Raw genomic sequence first — 19152 nt, forward strand, 5'->3', positions numbered from 1 at the left:
CAAGAAAAAAAGGTATGAAGAATTAAACGGGGAAGGCCTGGTTGAAGAGGAAAGTTTTTAGATCCTTGCGAAAGGAGAGATAATGGGTGGCAGAACGGAGGTGGTCAGGGAGGGAGTTCCAAAATGTTGGAGCCAGGGTAGAGAAGTTGGTCCCGCCCCACTTTTTGCGCGTAAAGCGTGGAATCTGAAGAAGGGACTTAGAGGAAGACCGGAGCTCTCTTGCGGGAACATAATCTTTTATTAATGAAGAGATATAGGCGGGGCAGTTCCCTGGCGGGCCTGGAAGACCATACAACCGGTCTTGAAAAGGGAGCGTTCCCTTACGGGAAGCCAGTGAAGTTCCCTAAGAAGGGGGGTGGAATGGTGAAAGCGTGGGAGGCCATAGACCAACCGGGCCGCCTGGTTCTGGATCAACTGGAGTCGTCGCAGGCTGTATGCTGGGATGCCATGATAGAGGGCGTTGGCATAATCCAGCCGCGATATCACCAGGGCGGCCATGATCAGCTTAAGTGCCTGGGGGGAGAAAAAGCGGGAGACAGAACGAATGGTTCGAAGAGTGAGGAAACAGGAGGAGACCACGGAACTGATCTGTGAGTGGAGGGTGAGCTGGTTATTCATTTTGACACCCAATGTTTTAACCGTGGTTGAAGGGGAGGGTGCGGGGCCAAGAGTGGGGGGCCAAAAGAGGGGGTTCCAGGGGCTGGATGAACCACCAGTGAGAACCAATTCGGTTTTATCCGGGTTCAGCTTAAGGTGATTGTGGTTCATCCAGTCCCTGATGAATGTCATTGTTGACTGGAAATTAGAAACAGAGAGAGAAGTGGAGGACAGATCAAAGATAAGCTGGAGATCATCCGCATAATTATACACGGTGACCTCCAGCTGCTGGAGTGCGAAAATAAGGGGAAAAATGTACAGATTGAAAAGTAAGGGGGAAAGAGAGGATCCCTGGGGAACACCACAAGTGCAGGGAAGAGGAGTGGTAGTAAAGTCTCCTAGCCGGACCGCCTGAGTGCGGTCCCTCAGAAAGGAGGAGAGCCAAACCAGAGCTGATCCCCCGATTCCAGCCGCCTTGACACGGGAAAGTAGGATGGTATGGTCCACCGTGTCAAAGGCGGCGGAGAGATCGAGGAGGACCAGTGCCTGGTGTTTGTTATCATCCATGCCCTTTCTGAGGTTGTCTAGGACTGACACCACCACCGATTCTGTTGAATGCCTGGGGCGAAAACCGGCCTGTCGAGATGCCAGTCCTCCATTAGCCTCAATGTGGGCGCTGAGTACCACGGTGACGTGGCGTTCCATCACCTTGCTCAGAAAGGGCAGCAGGGAGATGGGGCGGTAATTGGCCAAGATGGAAGGGTCCGCGCCAGGTTTCTTCAAGATGGGTACTATGGTGGCCGCCTTTAGCTCAGGGGTCACAACACCTTGAGTAAGGGAACTATTGAGGAAAGTGATGGGGAGTTCAGGGCAGCAGGAGTAGATTTGCTGCAGGATTCGTGCCGGGCAGGTATCCGCCGGGGAACCCGACTTCACTTTGGGAAGTATCTCCAGAAATGTTTCCTGAGTGAGAGGGGGAATAGAGGTGAGGAGGCATTGGACAGTGGGGGGGGAGGGATCAACAAAAGCAGGCGACGCAGGAGGGATGTTGGCCTTGATAATTGCGATCTTATCCAGGAAATAGGAGTTGAGTTGATCGCAAAGAAGCTGGGAAGGAGGGATTTGGGGTGAGGTGCGATCGGAGAATGCCAGGTCATTCACTATGCCAAAGATTTCCCTGGGTTTATTTTCAGCAGATGTAATTTTTGATGAGAAGTAGGTTGTTTTTGCGACGAGAATTGCAGTTTTATATTTAGCCAGAACTGTGAGAAAGTGAGTTTTTGATAAAGGACAGTAGTTTTTCCTCCATTGCCTCTCCGCCCGCCGGGCACTAAGTTTAAGCTCCTTCAGGTGATCATTAAACCATCTGTTGGAATCCTTAGGTCGACGGATGGAGATGCGGCGTAGGGGAGCCACTGAGTCACAGCCTCCAGCCAGCCAGGTGTTAATGGCATTGGCTTGGGAGGCAGATGATAAGCCAGAAAGGATGGGAGTTGAATTCCGAAGCTGGGAGGTCAAGGAGGGAAAATCCAGTCTGTTCCAATTGCGCGCCCAGGTATTTTTGGCATGCGGATTTTTGGGTACCGGGTTATAGGCAATAGAGAGAGAGATGAGAGCATGATCGGACCAGGGGCAGGGAGAGACAGCCGCTGAAACTACTGGGAGGTTGAGGGACCAAACCTGGTCAAGTATGTGCCCGTGGGAGTGAGTAGGGACAGTTATATGCGGTACAAAGTTGAGGGACAGAAGAGACTCGGTGAATTCTTTTGAGACCGTGCACTCATTTGGGTCTGAAGGCCAGTAATTGAAGTCCCCTAACACCAAGACACAGGCGTAGTTGACCACCAAGTTGGCCAACAGGTCTTGAAATGCCGGTAGAAATGAGGGTGAAGACTGGGGAGGGCGATACATTAGAAGACAGGTGATCGGAGGGGAGGATAAGAGAGAACGGACAACCAGGAAATCAGTAGGGGGGATGGGGGAAGAGGGGAGTGATTGAAAGTTCAATTCCGACCGAGCGATTAAGGCCACCCCACCACCAACCCTACCTGCCGGGCGGTCGGCCCGTAAGGCCACGTAGAAGGGGGGTAGGGTAGCCAAAAGAACGGGGAGGGAGGAATCGCAAAACCAGGTTTCGGTCAGGAGCAGTAAGTCAGGCTTCTCTGAATCGAGTAGGACAAACAGCTCATGATGGTGCTTGACCGCTGACCTGGTGTTGAGTAGAAGGACAGACAGTGACGGGGTAGCAGGATGAGGGTCTGATAGGGGAAAACCAGGTAGCGGGAGAGCCCTCAGAGGAAGGTATGGTATAGGGGGGGAGGAAGGGACAAGGCCCAATGAGGCGACGAGACTACGAACGGAGTCCTGAAGTGGCCAATGGCCTTGAAGGGCTGTGAGTTCCTCGGAGGAGTAAGACGTAATTTTGGCATGGTGTTGTGCCCCTAGCCCCGTCCGGCCGCGGACGGGCGCAGACGGGCTTGCCTTAGGCGCGCCTTCGGCGCGCAAACGGCGCGCCCGCTGCGCTCGTCCGCTGCGCGTTCTGAAATTGCACATTTGATATAGGCGGCCTCAGGGGCGGCAAGGGGGCGTGGCCTGGAGGTGGGCGTGGCCAGCGGCGGTGATAGCCGGTAGGAGGGGGTCACGTGAGCGATAAATCCGCTACACGGCGCCCTCTTCATGCGCAATACAATTTAGCAGCAAGTTGCAAGTTTAAAAACACAGAATTCACAATTTTAAGAACTTCTCCCGGCTTCCGCCTCAGGAGACTTGAACCAACCGAGCGCTTGTCAAGCAGCGCTTAAGAAGGGCGGCAAGGGGGCGTGGCCTGGAGGTGGGCGTGGCCAGCGGCGGTGATAGCCGGTAGGAGGGGGTCACGTGAGCGATAAATCCGCTACACGGCACCCTCTTCATGCACAATACAATTTAGCAGCAAGTTGCAAGTTTAAAAACACAGAATTCACAATTTTAAGAACTTCTCCCGGCTTCCGCCTCAGGAGACTCGAACCAACCGAGCGCTTGTCAAGCAGCGCTTAAGAAGGGCGGCAAGGGGGCGTGGCCTGGAGGTGGGCGTGGCCAGCGGCGGTGATAGCCGGTAGGAGGGGGTCACGTGAGCGATAAATCCGCTACACGGCGCCCTCTTCATGCACAATACAATTTAGCAGCAAGTTGCAAGTTTAAAAACACAGAATTCACAATTTTAAGAACTTCTCCCGGCTTCCGCCTCAGGAGACTTGAACCAGGCCAAATGCCTATGACCTGGGTTCGAGTGACCCAACACCACAAGAAGGTCTCACCAGTGATCCTAACCTGGGATCTGGTGATCCCTGACCTACCTCAAGTCTCCAACCAGTGCCTGCAGCACTTGTCTGGAGGATCCCCCGACTACGACCGGAGCAAGTAAGAAAACTCCACCATCAAAAGACACCCCTGCACCCGACATCCCTAGGCCTTTGGTGGCCCAACTGATGGTGTACCGGCATCCCAAGACATCCCAACCCAGCTTATCTCTCCAACTGGTGGTCACCTCCAGAAGATCTTCGTCCCGGAGACTGCAGTGTTTGTTGCAACTGGAAAATCCCGATTGAAACAAACAGGCCACCCAATGCCAAAACACCACCTTGGACCCGGCTACCCCTGCCCAACTGTGAGTGCACCTTGTGTGCTAAATAAGATTCCCGTTACCCTGAGCATAAGTCCAGGAGCTTTGCTCCCACAAGCTTGTGGCCTGCTCGTTGGCAGCCACCAACCGGAGGCCTCCTATTTCCCATTGGATAACATTGGGCCCCAGCACTCTGCCCTCAGCCGCCCTAGTGCTGCTGGGGGTGCCTTGAGAGTGCATCTTTGACCCTGTGGGAACCCTGGTTGTAATCCCAGAAAACCAACTCCCATACCTAAGTACTTAACGTTGAAACGATAACCTGATTTTTGACCATAGGACTGCATTGACTGCTTTTGTGTGAAAATTATTTAGTTGTAATGTACGATATCTTATGAAAATGCATATTTAGAAAAACTGATTTACTTGCCTTTCATCTAGAAAATGTCACAATGTGATATCTAGGCATATCACACTGAGTAGAAAAAGTAACTTAAAAAGTAATCTGAAATGTAATGTACACAGTAACCTGAAAAGTAACTGAAAAGTAATTCCAACTGTTTTATGAACAAATGACTTACCTGTAACCAATCCTATTAAATCTAACTGCATCAACCTGTAATTAACTGCATTATTCTTGCAAAGTATTATTACACCAACCTGTACCAGGCCTGGTTGGGCTCTAGAAAATAAAACACAACTAAATAATATTTTTATACGAATATATTTGTCTGAGTTCAGTCTTTGAGTGTGTGACATCATTTCTTGCCTGAGTGTGTACAATACATGCTTGCCACTACCCTCTGATAAAGCCTTACAGCTCACCCACACCACCACAAATAGAGATTAAGGTATTATCTAGCTCTAGCTCTACCTACCTTTGGGGATCCACTGGACTTTGTATGTACCATACATCACTTTGGTATAGCAAGTCAAGTCAAGACAAAATATGCTTTATTCGAGGTTTCACTCATAAAAGCAGTTCATTCAGCATTTTAAAATACAATAACCAGTTAATTATGTTAAAACTGAAACTTCCATTTTACAGTTATTGGCTAAAGCATACCTTTTACATTTAATTGACTTTGAGTTACAGTTCCAATTTTAAGAATCAAGAACAGTGCAAAATTAACAGTTTGTTAAAATTAATACAAACATTAAGATTGTCAATTTAAACAGTTTTATAGATAAAAACGTATACAAGTTTACAGATGAATTACTAGATCAGAGAATAGTCAGATGACTAGCAGTCTCTGTCTAATCGACCATGCCCATCCAAGATACTTGGCAGTAGCTATTAATATCCATGTCAGACTATTGGTGCGTATAATACGCATGGCGACAGTGCTGCAAGTGGTTCCCAAATTCTTGCACATAGGTGTTAACAAAATATGCCGTGGTTCAGAATAGGCTGTGCATGAAAATAAAAAATGACCAGTTGTTTCTTTGGCGATACCACAAGCAGGACATTTGTCACTAGCTCCACCCTCCCATTTTGCTGTCAAAAATCTAAGGGGGAGGGCACCTGCTCTCAGTTGGAAAAGGAGCTTTCTATCACCAGACCTTGTTATAATATCCCAATTGGGTTCTAGGCACGGATAGAGTTTCGTTTCTAAGAATGTTCCGGCCATAGATCCTGTATTCGAGCTACCCCACCCCCTAGAGGCTACCTTCTCCCAATAGATTTCTTTTAGAACTCTTTTATTTGGAAAGGATTACCCACTGGATCTTCCCAGAGTGATCCCAGACCAAGCTCAGTCAAAGATGCACTGAGTGATTTGAGCCACTCGATCTTGTGAAATACATCAGCCGTGATAATGTCTTGAAACCCCTCGGCATAGTGAGAGAGCTCTGGAGTGGTCCAGAGCCTTCGCCAATACAGAATCGGTCGGAGCCTGACCAAGTCTGTGACAGCTTTTCTACCCAAATCATACCTCAAAGGCAGCAGGGGAGTGCTGCTAGGTACACCAGTTATAGCCCGGAAGAACTTATTTTCCGAGGTTTTAAGTGCAGCTACCTTCTCAAACCCCCATAGCTCTGCACCGTAAAGTGCTGAGCCAAGAGCTTTTGATTCATATAACTGGAGAGCTGGTTTTACAGGTTTGGTCAGGGATTTTCTGTGCTCTGAGCTAATAGCACCTGACAGTTGTCTATATCTCAGAGTGGCAAGATCTATGTGCTGCCTCCATCTGTTCTTGTTCGATATATGGATCCCTAGATATGTGAAAGCATCCACAATCTCTAGGGGCCGACCATTCATGGAAATTTTGGATTTAAAACTACGGTGGGGGTTGAAAACCATAAGCTTTGTTTTGGCCACATTGACCTCCAGGCCATGCTCCTCACAAAATAAGTCTAAGATGGACAAAGCATTCTGGAGTCCGCTCGGAGTCTTTGATAAAATGAGGGTGTCGTCTGCGAACATTAAAATAGGCATTTTTTATGCCGGATAATGAAGGAGCATCAACCTTCGCAGACAACATACGGGCTACAACACCGTTAATGAATAATGTGAAGAGGGTCGGTGCCATTGAGCACCCTTGCCGGACGCCCCGCTCAACAGGGAAATCCTCGGTCACCTTACTATATCCCCCCCACTGAATCCTGGCAAAGTTTGTTTCATGAAGTCTTTTTATTAACAGCAATAGATCTGGAGGAACACCCATGGTCTTAAGGACAGTCCACAGCTTGGACCGTGGCACTAGGTCAAAGGCAATTTAGTAAAAGAAGGGGGTTCCCCAATGGGCTTTATGATATAGGCAGGCTGTGGGGGGAAAAAACTGTAAATAGAACAAAGAAATTCAACCCTGCCTTATGATCAAATGGCCCTAAACATAGGATCCACAAAATATGCACGGGGTGATTTATCTAACAGCTGGCATTGCACAGAACAAGCTGAGTAATCAATTCAAATATACTCCAGACATTTTTTATACAAAAGATACATATATGTTTTTATTTTTTTATGTTCTTTGAATTGATATAATAAACAATGTACAAAAATAAATTACATGTCAAATCCACATAACATTTTTCAGAGTACCAACAATACACATAGATAAAGGGAAGATAAAAAGAGGAAAGAAAAAATTCATCCTATATATTCACCTGCCCAGTCACACGCCACACTCCAATCACACTACTCATACTTTCAAGATCTAACTCATTCAACTAAAATTCTTTCATTCGACTTTCATTCCTTCATATATTCCTGGTATATGCAACACCGAGATAGAAAGATTGTTGCATAATTCAGAGTATTATTCCAGGTGGCAGATGGTTTCTACATAAATCCAGATGGATATAGGACAGTATGCCGTATTCCTGGAAATACACGCCGACGCGCGTTTCGGTGACAGGCCAATGAGGCCACACCTTCGTCAGGGCTAGTGGCAATATACTGGGAGGGGAACAGGTATAAAATCTGTAAATAAAAACAATACTTTTAGACTCTTTTTCTATATACACAGTATAAATTCTGCAGTGTTCATAACATACATTTTCTACTGTTCATTAGGTTTACATCCTAAATCAGTTTTCATTAATAGTGTAGTCACTGTGCAGTTGACTCCTTGTGGCTGTGCAATGCCATGCTACATAGTAACACTCCCTAGGACAGACTCCCGGTTAGGTGAGATCTGTTAGAGGAATAATGATAACCTCAGCTAAGTGACCATCAGGGAACATCCTTGCGTAACAATACTTCTATTCAAGACTATAACACAACTTTCTTCACACATACACTCATTTATTCAAGCGCTTTGTTTTTCAAAAAGGATCAAGGACCCGGTTTCGGGGCCATGGCCCCTCAGATAGATTTGTAACCCAATCTGTAGGTTATGTTTGAATAAACAGACTTCAATTATAGAGGATAGTGTTACCCATAGTTGAGTAATGTATTCACATCATAATCTCCAGAACCAAGATTTTAATAATATGGTTCTGCCATGGGGGTACTTTTTGTTTGTTTAAGACATTATTCTCTAACATAATAAGTAAGATGTTAAGACTAATTTTGGTAACTTAATGTACACAAAAAGAAAACCATCAAGAGATATATTACCTAAATAGTGGCAAAGGTACTAGTAGCCTGTAGATCTAGATACACAGAGTGTATCGCTCTTGATTCATTTTCAAAATATCCAGTTTGAAAATGAATCAAGAGCGATACACTCTGTGTATCTAGATCTACAGGCTACTAGTACCTTTGCCACTATTTAGGTAATATATCTCTTGATGGTTTTCTTTTTGTGTACATTAAGTTACCAAAATTAGTCTTAACATCTTACTTATTATGTTAGAGAATAATGTCTTAAACAAACAAAAATACCCCCATGGCAGAACCATATTATTAAAATCTTGGTTCTGGAGATTATGATGTGAATACATTACTCAACTATGGGTAACACTATCCTCTATAATTGAAGTCTGTTTATTCAAACATAACCTACAGATTGGGTTACAAATCTATCTGAGGGGCCATGGCCCCGAAACCGGGTCCTTGATCCTTTTTGAAAAACAAAGCGCTTGAATAAATGAGTGTATGTGTGAAGAAAGTTGTGTTATAGTCTTGAATAGAAGTATTGTTACGCAAGGATGTTCCCTGATGGTCACTTAGCTGAGGTTATCATTATTCCTCTAACAGATCTCACCTAACCGGGAGTCTGTCCTAGGGAGTGTTACTATGTAGCATGGCATTGCACAGCCACAAGGAGTCAACTGCACAGTGACTACACTATTAATGAAAACTGATTTAGGATGTAAACCTAATGAACAGTAGAAAATGTATGTTATGAACACTGCAGAATTTATACTGTGTATATAGAAAAAGAGTCTAAAAGTATTGTTTTTATTTACAGATTTTATACCTGTTCCCCTCCCAGTATATTGCCACTAGCCCTGACGAAGGTGTGGCCTCATTGGCCTGTCACCGAAACGCGCGTCGGCGTGTATTTCCAGGAATACGGCATACTGTCCTATATCCATCTGGATTTATGTAGAAACCATCTGCCACCTGGAATAATACTCTGAATTATGCAACAATCTTTCTATCTCGGTGTTGCATATACCAGGAATATATGAAGGAATGAAAGTCGAATGAAAGAATTTTAGTTGAATGAGTTAGATCTTGAAAGTATGAGTAGTGTGATTGGAGTGTGGCGTGTGACTGGGCAGGTGAATATATAGGATGAATTTTTTCTTTCCTCTTTTTATCTTCCCTTTATCTATGTGTATTGTTGGTACTCTGAAAAATGTTATGTGGATTTGACATGTAATTTATTTTTGTACATTGTTTATTATATCAATTCAAAGAACATAAAAAAATAAAAACATATATGTATCTTTTGTATAAAAAATGTCTGGAGTATATTTGAATTGATTACTCAGCTTGTTCTGTGCAATGCCAGCTGTTAGATAAATCACCCCGTGCATATTTTGTGGATCCTATGTTTAGGGCCATTTTGATCATAAGGCAGGGTTGAATTTCTTTGTTCTATTTACACTAGGTCAAAGGCAGCCCGCAAATCAACAAAGGCTGCGTACAGACTACCTCCGCCCAGTACCACGGTCCTCCACTGCAGCAGGGTGAAACGGAAGACCTGGTCCACCGTACTCGTGGACCTACGGAAACCGGCTTGAAATGGTGACAGAGCGTTGTTCTCCTCTGCCCAGTCAAGAAGCCTGTTCACAATCACACGGCCCATTACCTTTTGGATGGTGTCAATAAGGCTGATCGGCCTGTAATTGCCAGGCTGTGTTCGGTCACCCTTTTTAAACACCGGTATAATTACAGCGCCCTGCCAGGAAGTTGGTACCTCTGCACCCTGGGCAATAGCGTTGATAAGAAGGTGGATGTACTTGCACCAGCGTTCCTTATCGTTGATAAAAATATCCGCTGGAACTCCATCTAGTCCAGGAGCACGCCCACTGGACACAGAGCCCAGGGCCGCCATTATTTCTTTTGGACTGAAGGATTTATCTTTGAAGTGGATTAAGCCCTCATCCGTCACTGTAGTGACCCATTTAGGCTCTGCATACTGCGTTTTAAAATATTTTACCCACTCCTCTTCTGGAACATTGTTACCCGGGGGCTCAGGTTGCCCCTCGCTACCCCACCTAACAATGCTCCAGAATAACCTAGAATCCTTCCTATCACAGGCTATCTTCAGCTCAGACCAGTGTTGTTCATCCCAAGCTTTCTTTGCCTTCGCTACATTAGCCTTAGACTCCTTTCTGGCAGATTTAATAATATTGGGCTGTCTACCTTTTATGGCAGCTCCTAGAGCCAATCGTGCTTCCCTGCAGTGGGCATTAAACCATTTTGCTTGTTTGGGGGCTCTCACTCTAGAACCTTTTGTGGGCGTCAAAAAATGGTTTTTAATTACACAAAAGAGGCCGTCATGAATTTCAGCCACGTTACTCGACCCAAAACTAGAGGAGTTAATGTGTTCAAGGGCTAGTATTGCTTTGTCTGCCTCACAGTTAATATTGGCTATGGCCTGCTGGTTGGTTACTACATTTGCCCACCTTAGCCTGCGCATGTCATTTGTCGGCACCGTTATGGGGGGGATATGGAGATTAGAGTCTGTGGGCCCGATGGCGGGAGTCCACCATTTATGCACTGTGCACAGAGGATTATGGTCACTCTCCATCCTCCACACAACCTCCATATCACAAACCAACGGCCATAGTTCCAGACTACATAGAACATAATCTATTCTGCTTTTGTGGCGCCCGTTATCAAATGTACTTGACCCGTTTTTGTCACTCAAAGTCCTCCCATTCAATGCTCGTAAGCCCTTTTCATAGCATAAGGCATTCATACTAATAACATCCACGGTCCAGCGGACAACTGGATTCAACTCCAGTTTTGGGACTCCCCATTGCATGTCTTCTTCATCCTCTAGAAAATCATCATTTATGGCTAGGGGCTCAAATGTTCTGTTAAAATCACCTGCAATGACAATGTTATGATTTTGTGAGTGAGTGTCAAGGAGAGAACCCAAGGCCGCTAAAACCTCTGACCTCCCACCCTTGTTACTCCTCAAATATATATTGTAAATGTCAAGCGACCCCAAAGTGGTAGAGCTCAATCTGATTAGTTGTATGTCTCTATGGGAGGTAACTATTACTTTGACAGCTATTTTTAGAGACTGTCGGACCCAAATAGGTAAGCCTCCCATAGGTCGTCCCTTCGGACCCTTTAGTGCAGGCACAGAGTAATTCAAGTATCCCTGCGCAAAGGATGGATCACATAGCCACGTCTCCTGAAATATGCATAAATCATAAGAATTGACAAAGAAAATCAAGTTGGACAGGAACATTATCAGCCCCACTCCCAATGGCCAGCTCAAAATTATGCCTTACTATGGTGGTGGGATAGCACTCTTCGGGGCTAGGTGAGTCATTTCTTCTCATAGTGGGCATACCCTCCCTTTCGTTGGTTCCTATCTGATTCGCACTGTATTCTATCTGTGAGACCAATGATTGTCAGTCATTTTTGTCAAGGCCAGAGTTAAACGTGCCTCCTAGTCCTTCCCGGGGTGCAGCAGTGAACAACAAAATATGGGGCATGATTTCCTTAGCTGAATCTGGGAAGGAGATGTGGCACTAGTTCTAAACTCCAGTGCGAAAAGGTTTTCTACAAGGGTAGGGGATTTCAAAGTTAGCTCAATAGAGTCACATACAAAATTTGGAGAGCTCAATCTCTTTGCCTCTACAATATCCTCCCTGATCACCGAACGGCATCCTCTAACATGGCGTAGCCAATGAATGGCTTTGTTCGTTAGAGAATCCGGGTGCACGTTGTTACCAAACTTTCCCTTCATTAATTTTGGAACATTAGTCATATATATTTTGTTCTTGGGAAAGTATGTTTTATTAAGAGGACTCTTTGGTTTGGGACCGGGAATATTTGTTCCTAAAGTTGGTAGACCCTCAGAGACTTTAGCTGAATATAGCTGGGGACCAGCTGGCCCATTAACATTTTGACTTCTTATTTGGCTGCTCCCCCCTCCTTTGGGATTTCGTGAAGGCTGGTCAGTCTTCCTCAGTTTTGTGGCTAGGGATTCAGGATTTGGTCCTACTACTTTCCCCTGTCTCTGGGTGTTTGTTTGGCTCGAGGTTTTAACATCGGGAGCGTTCTTTAGGACATCACTCCGAGTTTGGGATGATTTATATACTGGAGGCGCCACTTTGCCTATTATTTTTGGTGCATCTTCATATTTGTCAGTAATTATGGAGGTTAAGTTTACAATCAATGACCTCAAGGCCTCTATTTCATCCCTTAGTAGGATCACTAAATTGGACAGAGAACTAACGTCCAAGGGCAGTGGTTTATCTCTACTACTATTGTCACTAGAGTGAGAGTGAAGCTCGTCGTGGACCTCAGCCAAAACTGCAAACCTATTTCCCATAAGAACCTGCGGGGCTAGAACTAATGGCTCAGTCTCCCTCCCAGAATCAGGGGGAATAATCCTACTTGCTACACTACCACAGCCGCTTGATATAGTTATACACTCCTCTGTGGAGTTTGTGATACTTGTCTTGGCTTTGCATTTCCTTTTTGCCTTGAACATGGCTGGTATTTTCGGGTGGTCATTTAGTGCATTAGGTTGATTCAAAATAACCCCAGCGTTATCAGTATCAATATTCTCTATTTACTCGGCATCAAGGATTTCTCTACACTCGTTCACAAGGGTGTCAATGCAGTTCATAATGTCACTATCAGCTGCTTGATAAACCTTTTTTGATGCTCTCTTCCTCTTATGAAGTTTCAATGCATTACTTGCCCAGTTCCCCCCCTCCATCGATTTTCGCTTCCCCATTTGACTAGGATATGCGGGGGATCGGTTTTTCAAAGGATATAGAGTATAACCCCTAAGGTACAACAGTCATGGAGCAATGAAAAGTCTCTCTTACGGTTTTTCCTGGTATCGATGATCCTATTGTTGAGGAGGATGTTAGAGGGTTGGCCCGCCCGTCCCAGGTCGTCCCCGGACGGCCACAGACGGCCCGCCCTTGTCCCGGGCTTCTCCCGGTGACACCCACGCGGGTCCCGCGACGCGGGGGCTGAGCAGGAAATTTAAAACGCCTCCGGGCGCGTGATTGGCGGTGGCGGCTGGTGGCAATGCCGCTGAGGAGTCTGGGGCAGGTAGTTCCTCCCCTCCACTCGGCGGCCGCTGTGTTGGTATGGCTCAGAAAAGGGGGTGGTGATGAACAGAGTGTCTGAATTAAGCAGACCACTCTTACCCAGTCCAAAGATCAGGGCTTGATCCATCACCGTTTTTTAGCTCACTGCACCATCCCAGCTCAGAACCTGGCTATATGCAAATTAGTCTGTTCCTGTCCCAGTGCATGATGGGAACAGGACAAACCAAACTACCAAGCCAATTCTTATACTGGGAAGGAAACAAGCTTCCGGGGACCGGTTTCTGGCATTTCAGCCGTCGTCGGCCCGGCTTGCTTGAATCCTGATGGTGCAATGAGCAAGGGACTCATGTCTGAGTATACCCTGCCACACCTATAGTGGCCAAAAATGATTCAGAAAAGGGGGTGGTGATGAACAGAGTGTCTGAATTAAGCAGACCACTCTTACCCAGTCCAAAGATCAGGGCTTGATCCATCACCGTTATTTAGCTCACTGCCCCATCCCAGCTCAGAACCTGGCTATATGCAAATTAGTCTGTCCCTGGCCCAGTGCATCATGGGAACAGGGCAGACCAAACTACCAAGCCAATTCTTCAACAGAAAGGAGACAAGCTTCCGGGGACCGGTTTCTGGCATTTCAGCCGTCGTCAGCCCGGCTTGCTTGAATCCTGATGGAGCAGTGAGCAAGGGACTCATGTCTGAGTATACCCTGCCACACCTATAGTGGCCAAAAACGATTCAGAAAAGGGGGTGGTGATGAACAGAGTGTCTGAATTAAGCAGATCACTCTTACACAGTCCAAAGATCAGGGCTTGATCCATCACCGTTATTTAGCTCACTGACCCATCCCAGCTCAGAACCTGGCTATATGCAAATTAGTCTGTCCCTGGCCCAGTGCATCATGGGAACAGGGCAGACCAAACTACCAAGCCAATTCTTCACCAGAAAGGAGACAAGCTTCCGGGGACCGGTTTCTGGCATTTCAGCCGTCGTCCGCCTGGCTTGCTTGAATCCTGATGGAGCAGTGAGCAAGGGACTCATGTCTGAGTATACCCTGCCACACCTATAGTGGCCAAAAACGATTCAGAAAAGGAGGTGGTGATGAACAGAGTGTCTGAATTAAGCAGACCACTCTTACCCAGTCCAAAGATCAGGGCTTGATCCATCACCGTTATTTAGCTCACTGCCCCATCCCAGCTCAGAACCTGGCTATATGCAAATTAGTCTGTCCCTGGCCCAGTGCATCATGGGAACAGGGCAGACCAAACTACCAAGCCAATTCTTCACCAGAAAGGAGACAAGCTTCCGGGGACTGGTTTCTGGCATTTCAGCCGTCGTCGGCCCAGCTTGCTTGAATCCTGATGGAGGAGTGAGCAAGGGACTCACCACCCCCTTTTCTGAATCATTTTGTCCACAATAAGCGTGGAAGGGTATACTCAGATGTGAGTCCCTTGCTCATTGCACCATCAGGATTCAAGCAAGCCGGGCCGACGACGGCTGAAATGCCAGAAACCGGTCCCCGGAAGCTTGTTTCCTTCCCAGTATAAGAATTGGCTTGGTAGTTTGGTTTGTCCTGTTCCCATCATGCACTGGGACAGGAACAGACTAATTTGCATATAGCCAGGTTCTGAGCTGGGATGGTGCAGTGAGCTAAAAAACGGTGATGGATCAAGCCCTGATCTTTGGACTGGGTAAGAGTGGTCTGCTTAATTCAGACACTCTGTTCATCACCACCCCCTTTTCTGAATAATTTTCTCCACCATAAGCGTGGAAGGGTATATTCAGATGTGAGTCCCTTGCTCATTGCACCATCAGGATTCAAGCAAGCCGGGCCGACGACGGCTGAAATGCCAGAAACCGGTCCCCGGAAGCTTGTTTCCTTCCCAGTATAGGAATTGGCTTGGTAGTTTGGTTTGTCCTGTTCCCATCATGCACTGGGACAGGAACAGACTAATTTGCATATAGCCAGGTTCTGAGCTGGGATGGTGCAGTGAGCTAAAAAACGTTGATGGATCAAGCCCTGATCTTTGGACTGGGTAAGAGTGGTCTGCTTAATTCAGACACTCTGTTCATCACCACCCCCTTTTCTGAATCATTTTGTCCACCATAAGCGTGGGAGGGTATACTCAGATGTGAGTCCCTTGCTCATTGCACCATCAGGATTCAAGCAAGCCGGGCCGACGACGGCTGAAATGCCAGAAACCGGTCCCCGGAAGCTTGTTTCCTTCCCAGTATAAGAATTGGCTTGGTAGTTTGGTTTGTCCTGTTCCCATCATGCACTGGGACAGGAACAGACTAATTTGCATATAGCCAGGTTCTGAGCTGGGATGGTGCAGTGAGCTAAAAAACGGTGATGGATCAAGCCCTGATCTTTGGACTGGGTAAGAGTGGTCTGCTTAATTCAGACACTCTGTTCATCACCACCCCCTTTTCTGAATCATTTTGTCCACCATAAGCGTGGAAGGGTATACTCAGATGTGAGTCCCTTGCTCATTGCACCATCAGGATTCAAGAAAGCCGGGCCGACAACGGCTGAAATGCCAGAAACCGGTCCCCGCAAGCTTGTTTCCTTCGCAGTATAAGAATTGGCTTGGTAGTTTGGTTTGTCCTGTTCCCATCATGCACTGGGACAGGAACAGACTAATTTGCATATAGCCAGGTTCTGAGCTGGGATGGGGCAGTGAGCTAAATAACGGTGATGGATCAAGCCCTGATCTTTGGACTGGGTAAGAGTGGTCTGCTTAATTCAGACACTCTGTTCATCACCACCCCCTTTTCTGAATCGTTTTTGGCCACTATAGGTGTGGCAGGGTATACTCAGACATGAGTCCCTTGCTCACTGCTCCATCAGGATTCAAGCAAGCCGGGCCGACGACGGCTGAAATGCCAGAAACCGGTCCCCGGAAGCTTGTCTCCTTTCTGGTGGAGAATTGGCTTGGTAGTTTGGTCTGCCCTGTTCCCATGATGCACTGGGCCAGGGACAGACTAATTTGCATATAGCCAGGTTCTGAGCTGGGATGGGGCAGTGAGCTAAATAACGGTGATGGATCAAGCCCTGATATTTGGACTGGGTAAGAGTGGTCTGCTTAATTCAGACACTCTATTCATCACCACCCCCTTTTCTGAATCGTTTTTGGCCACTATAGGTGTGGCAGGGTATACTCAGACATGAGTCCCTTGCTCACTGCTCCATCAGGATTCAAGCAAGCCGGGCCGACGACGGCTGAAATGCCAGAAACCGGTCCCCGGAAGCTTGTCTCCTTTCTGGTGAAGAATTGGCTTGGTAGTTTGGTCTGCCCTGTTCCCATGATGCACTGGGCCAGGGACAGACTAATTTGCATATAGCCAGGTTCTGAGCTGGGATGGGGCAGTAAGCTAAATAACGGTGATGGATCAAGCCCTGATCTTTGGACTGGGTAAGAGTGGTCTGCTTAATTCAGACACTCTGTTCATCACCACCCCCTTTTCTGAATCGTTTTTGGCCACTATAGGTGTGGCAGGGTATACTCAGACATAAGTCCCTTGCTCACTGCTCCATCAGGATTCAAGCAAGCCGGGCCGACGACGGCTGAAATGCCAGAAACCGGTCCCCGGAAGCTTGTCTCCTTTCTGGTGAAGAATTGGCTTGGTAGTTTGGTCTGCCCTGTTCCCATGATGCACTGGGCCAGGGACAGACTAATTTGCATATAGCCAGGTTCTGAGCTGGGATGGGGCAGTGAGCTAACTAACGGTGATGGATCAAGCCCTTGATCTTTGGACTGGGTAAGAGTGGTCTGCTTAATTCAGACACTCTGTTCATCACCACCCCCTTTTCTGAATCGTTTTTGGCCACTATAGGTGTGGCAGGGTATACTCAGACATGAGTCCCTTGCTCACTGCTCCATCAGGATTCAAGCAAGCCGGGCCGACAACGGCTGAAATGCCAGATACCGGTCCCCGGAAGCGTGTCTCCTTTCTGGTGAAGAATTGGCTTGGTAGTTTGGTCTGCCCTGTTCCCATGATGCACTGGGCCAGGGACAGACTAATTTGCATATAGCCAGGTTCTGAGCTGGGATGGGGCAGTGAGCTAAATAACGGTGATGGATCAAGCCCTGATCTTTGGACTGGGTAAGAGTGGTCTGCTTAATTCAGACACTCTGTTCATCACCACCCCCTTTTTTGAATCGTTTTTGGCCACTATAGGTGTGGCAGGGTATACTCAGACATGAGTCCCTTGCTCACTGCTCCATCAGGATTCAAGCAAGCCGGGCCGACGACGGCTGAAATGCCAGAAACCGGTCCCCGGAAGCTTGTCTCCTTTCTGGTGAAGAATTGGCTTGGTAGTTTGGTCTGCCCTGTTCCCATGATGCACTGGGCCAGGGACAGACTAATTTGCATATAGCCAGGTTCTGAGCTGGGATGGGCAGTGAGCTAAATAACGGTGATGGATCAAGCCCTGATCTTTGGACTGGGTAAGAGTGGTCTGCTTAATTCAGACACTCTGTTCATCACCACCCCCTTTTCTGAATCGTGTTGGTATGGCGGCGGCGGGAGGGAGGACAGCCAAGGCTAGCGGTCAGTCAGGCAGCAGGGAGATGTGCTGTGGCCCCCAAGTAAGTCAGAACGGCCCCCGCTCCACCGGGGACGAGCAGGAAATTTAAAACGCCTCCGGGCGCGTGATTGGCGGTGGCGGCTGGTGGCAATGCCGCTGAGGAGTTTGGGGCAGGTAGTTCCTCCCCTCCACTCGGCGGCCGCTGTGTTGGTATGGCAGCGGCGGGAGGGAGGACAGCCAAGGCTAGCGGTCAGTCAGGCAGCAGGGAGATGTGCTGTGGCCCCCAAGTGAGTCAGAACGGCATATACAGATCCAGCTTCCAACATTTTCCTTTTTATATTTTCCTATTTATTCATTGTAAGTATGTTATTTATTTGATAGCCCTTGCGGCTTATTTTTATTGTTATCACTATAATATTCAGGGCAGTCACATGGGATATTAATAGCATTTAATAAGACTCCTAAACAGCAGTGAGCGTTAGCCCACTTGACCAGGTTTACTCCAGATTTAGTGCTTCTTCAAGAAACTCACCTTATGGTTTCTGAAGCTTTAAAACTCAAATGGGGTTGGGTAGGCTTTGTGTTCATGTCTCCCACTTCTAATAAAAATTAATTGAGAAAAAAACATTGTGTAGAAAGCACTTAGACCTAACTATACTCTCACAAGATTCAGATGACCTTGGCAGTTGAACTATTTTAATATTTTGCTTTTTTAATATTTAGGCCCCAACCCATCTTGATTACACTTTTGGCCTGCAATCACACAAAACTGCATGCAATATAATAACACATTTTATTTTAGTCGTGATTGTAACCAAGGTATGGACATTTTACTAGATAGGCAATCCTCAGTCAGGCTTCTTCCTCATAAAATTCATAAACAATTTCACTCCACCATTTTGCATAGTGCTTTTATTAACTTTGGGAGACTCTCTAATCCAACTTCCAGAGACTACATGTTTTATTCTTCTACACATGGTATCCTTAGTGGATTAGATCATGTTTTTGTTTCTAAACCTTTGTCACAAAATATATTTCAATCCTCCATTGGTCCCATATTGCTTTCAGATCACGCTATGGTAGTCATAGACTTGGACTTGGTTCCCCCTCAATGTGATCTTCATAGGTAGGGATTTAATAATTAATTTCTAGGAGATATGCAATCCTCTTCATCCTTTACATAATTTGCTTCTGAATATTTCTTTATTAACTATTCTCTCAAGACTTCACCTCATCTTGTATGGGATGCTTTCAATATAGCTGCTTGCAGTCTTATCAT

This window comes from Lissotriton helveticus, chromosome 2_2 (assembly GCF_964261635.1).
Source record: "Lissotriton helveticus chromosome 2_2, aLisHel1.1, whole genome shotgun sequence".
In the NCBI taxonomy this organism is placed as follows: domain Eukaryota; kingdom Metazoa; phylum Chordata; class Amphibia; order Caudata; family Salamandridae; genus Lissotriton; species Lissotriton helveticus.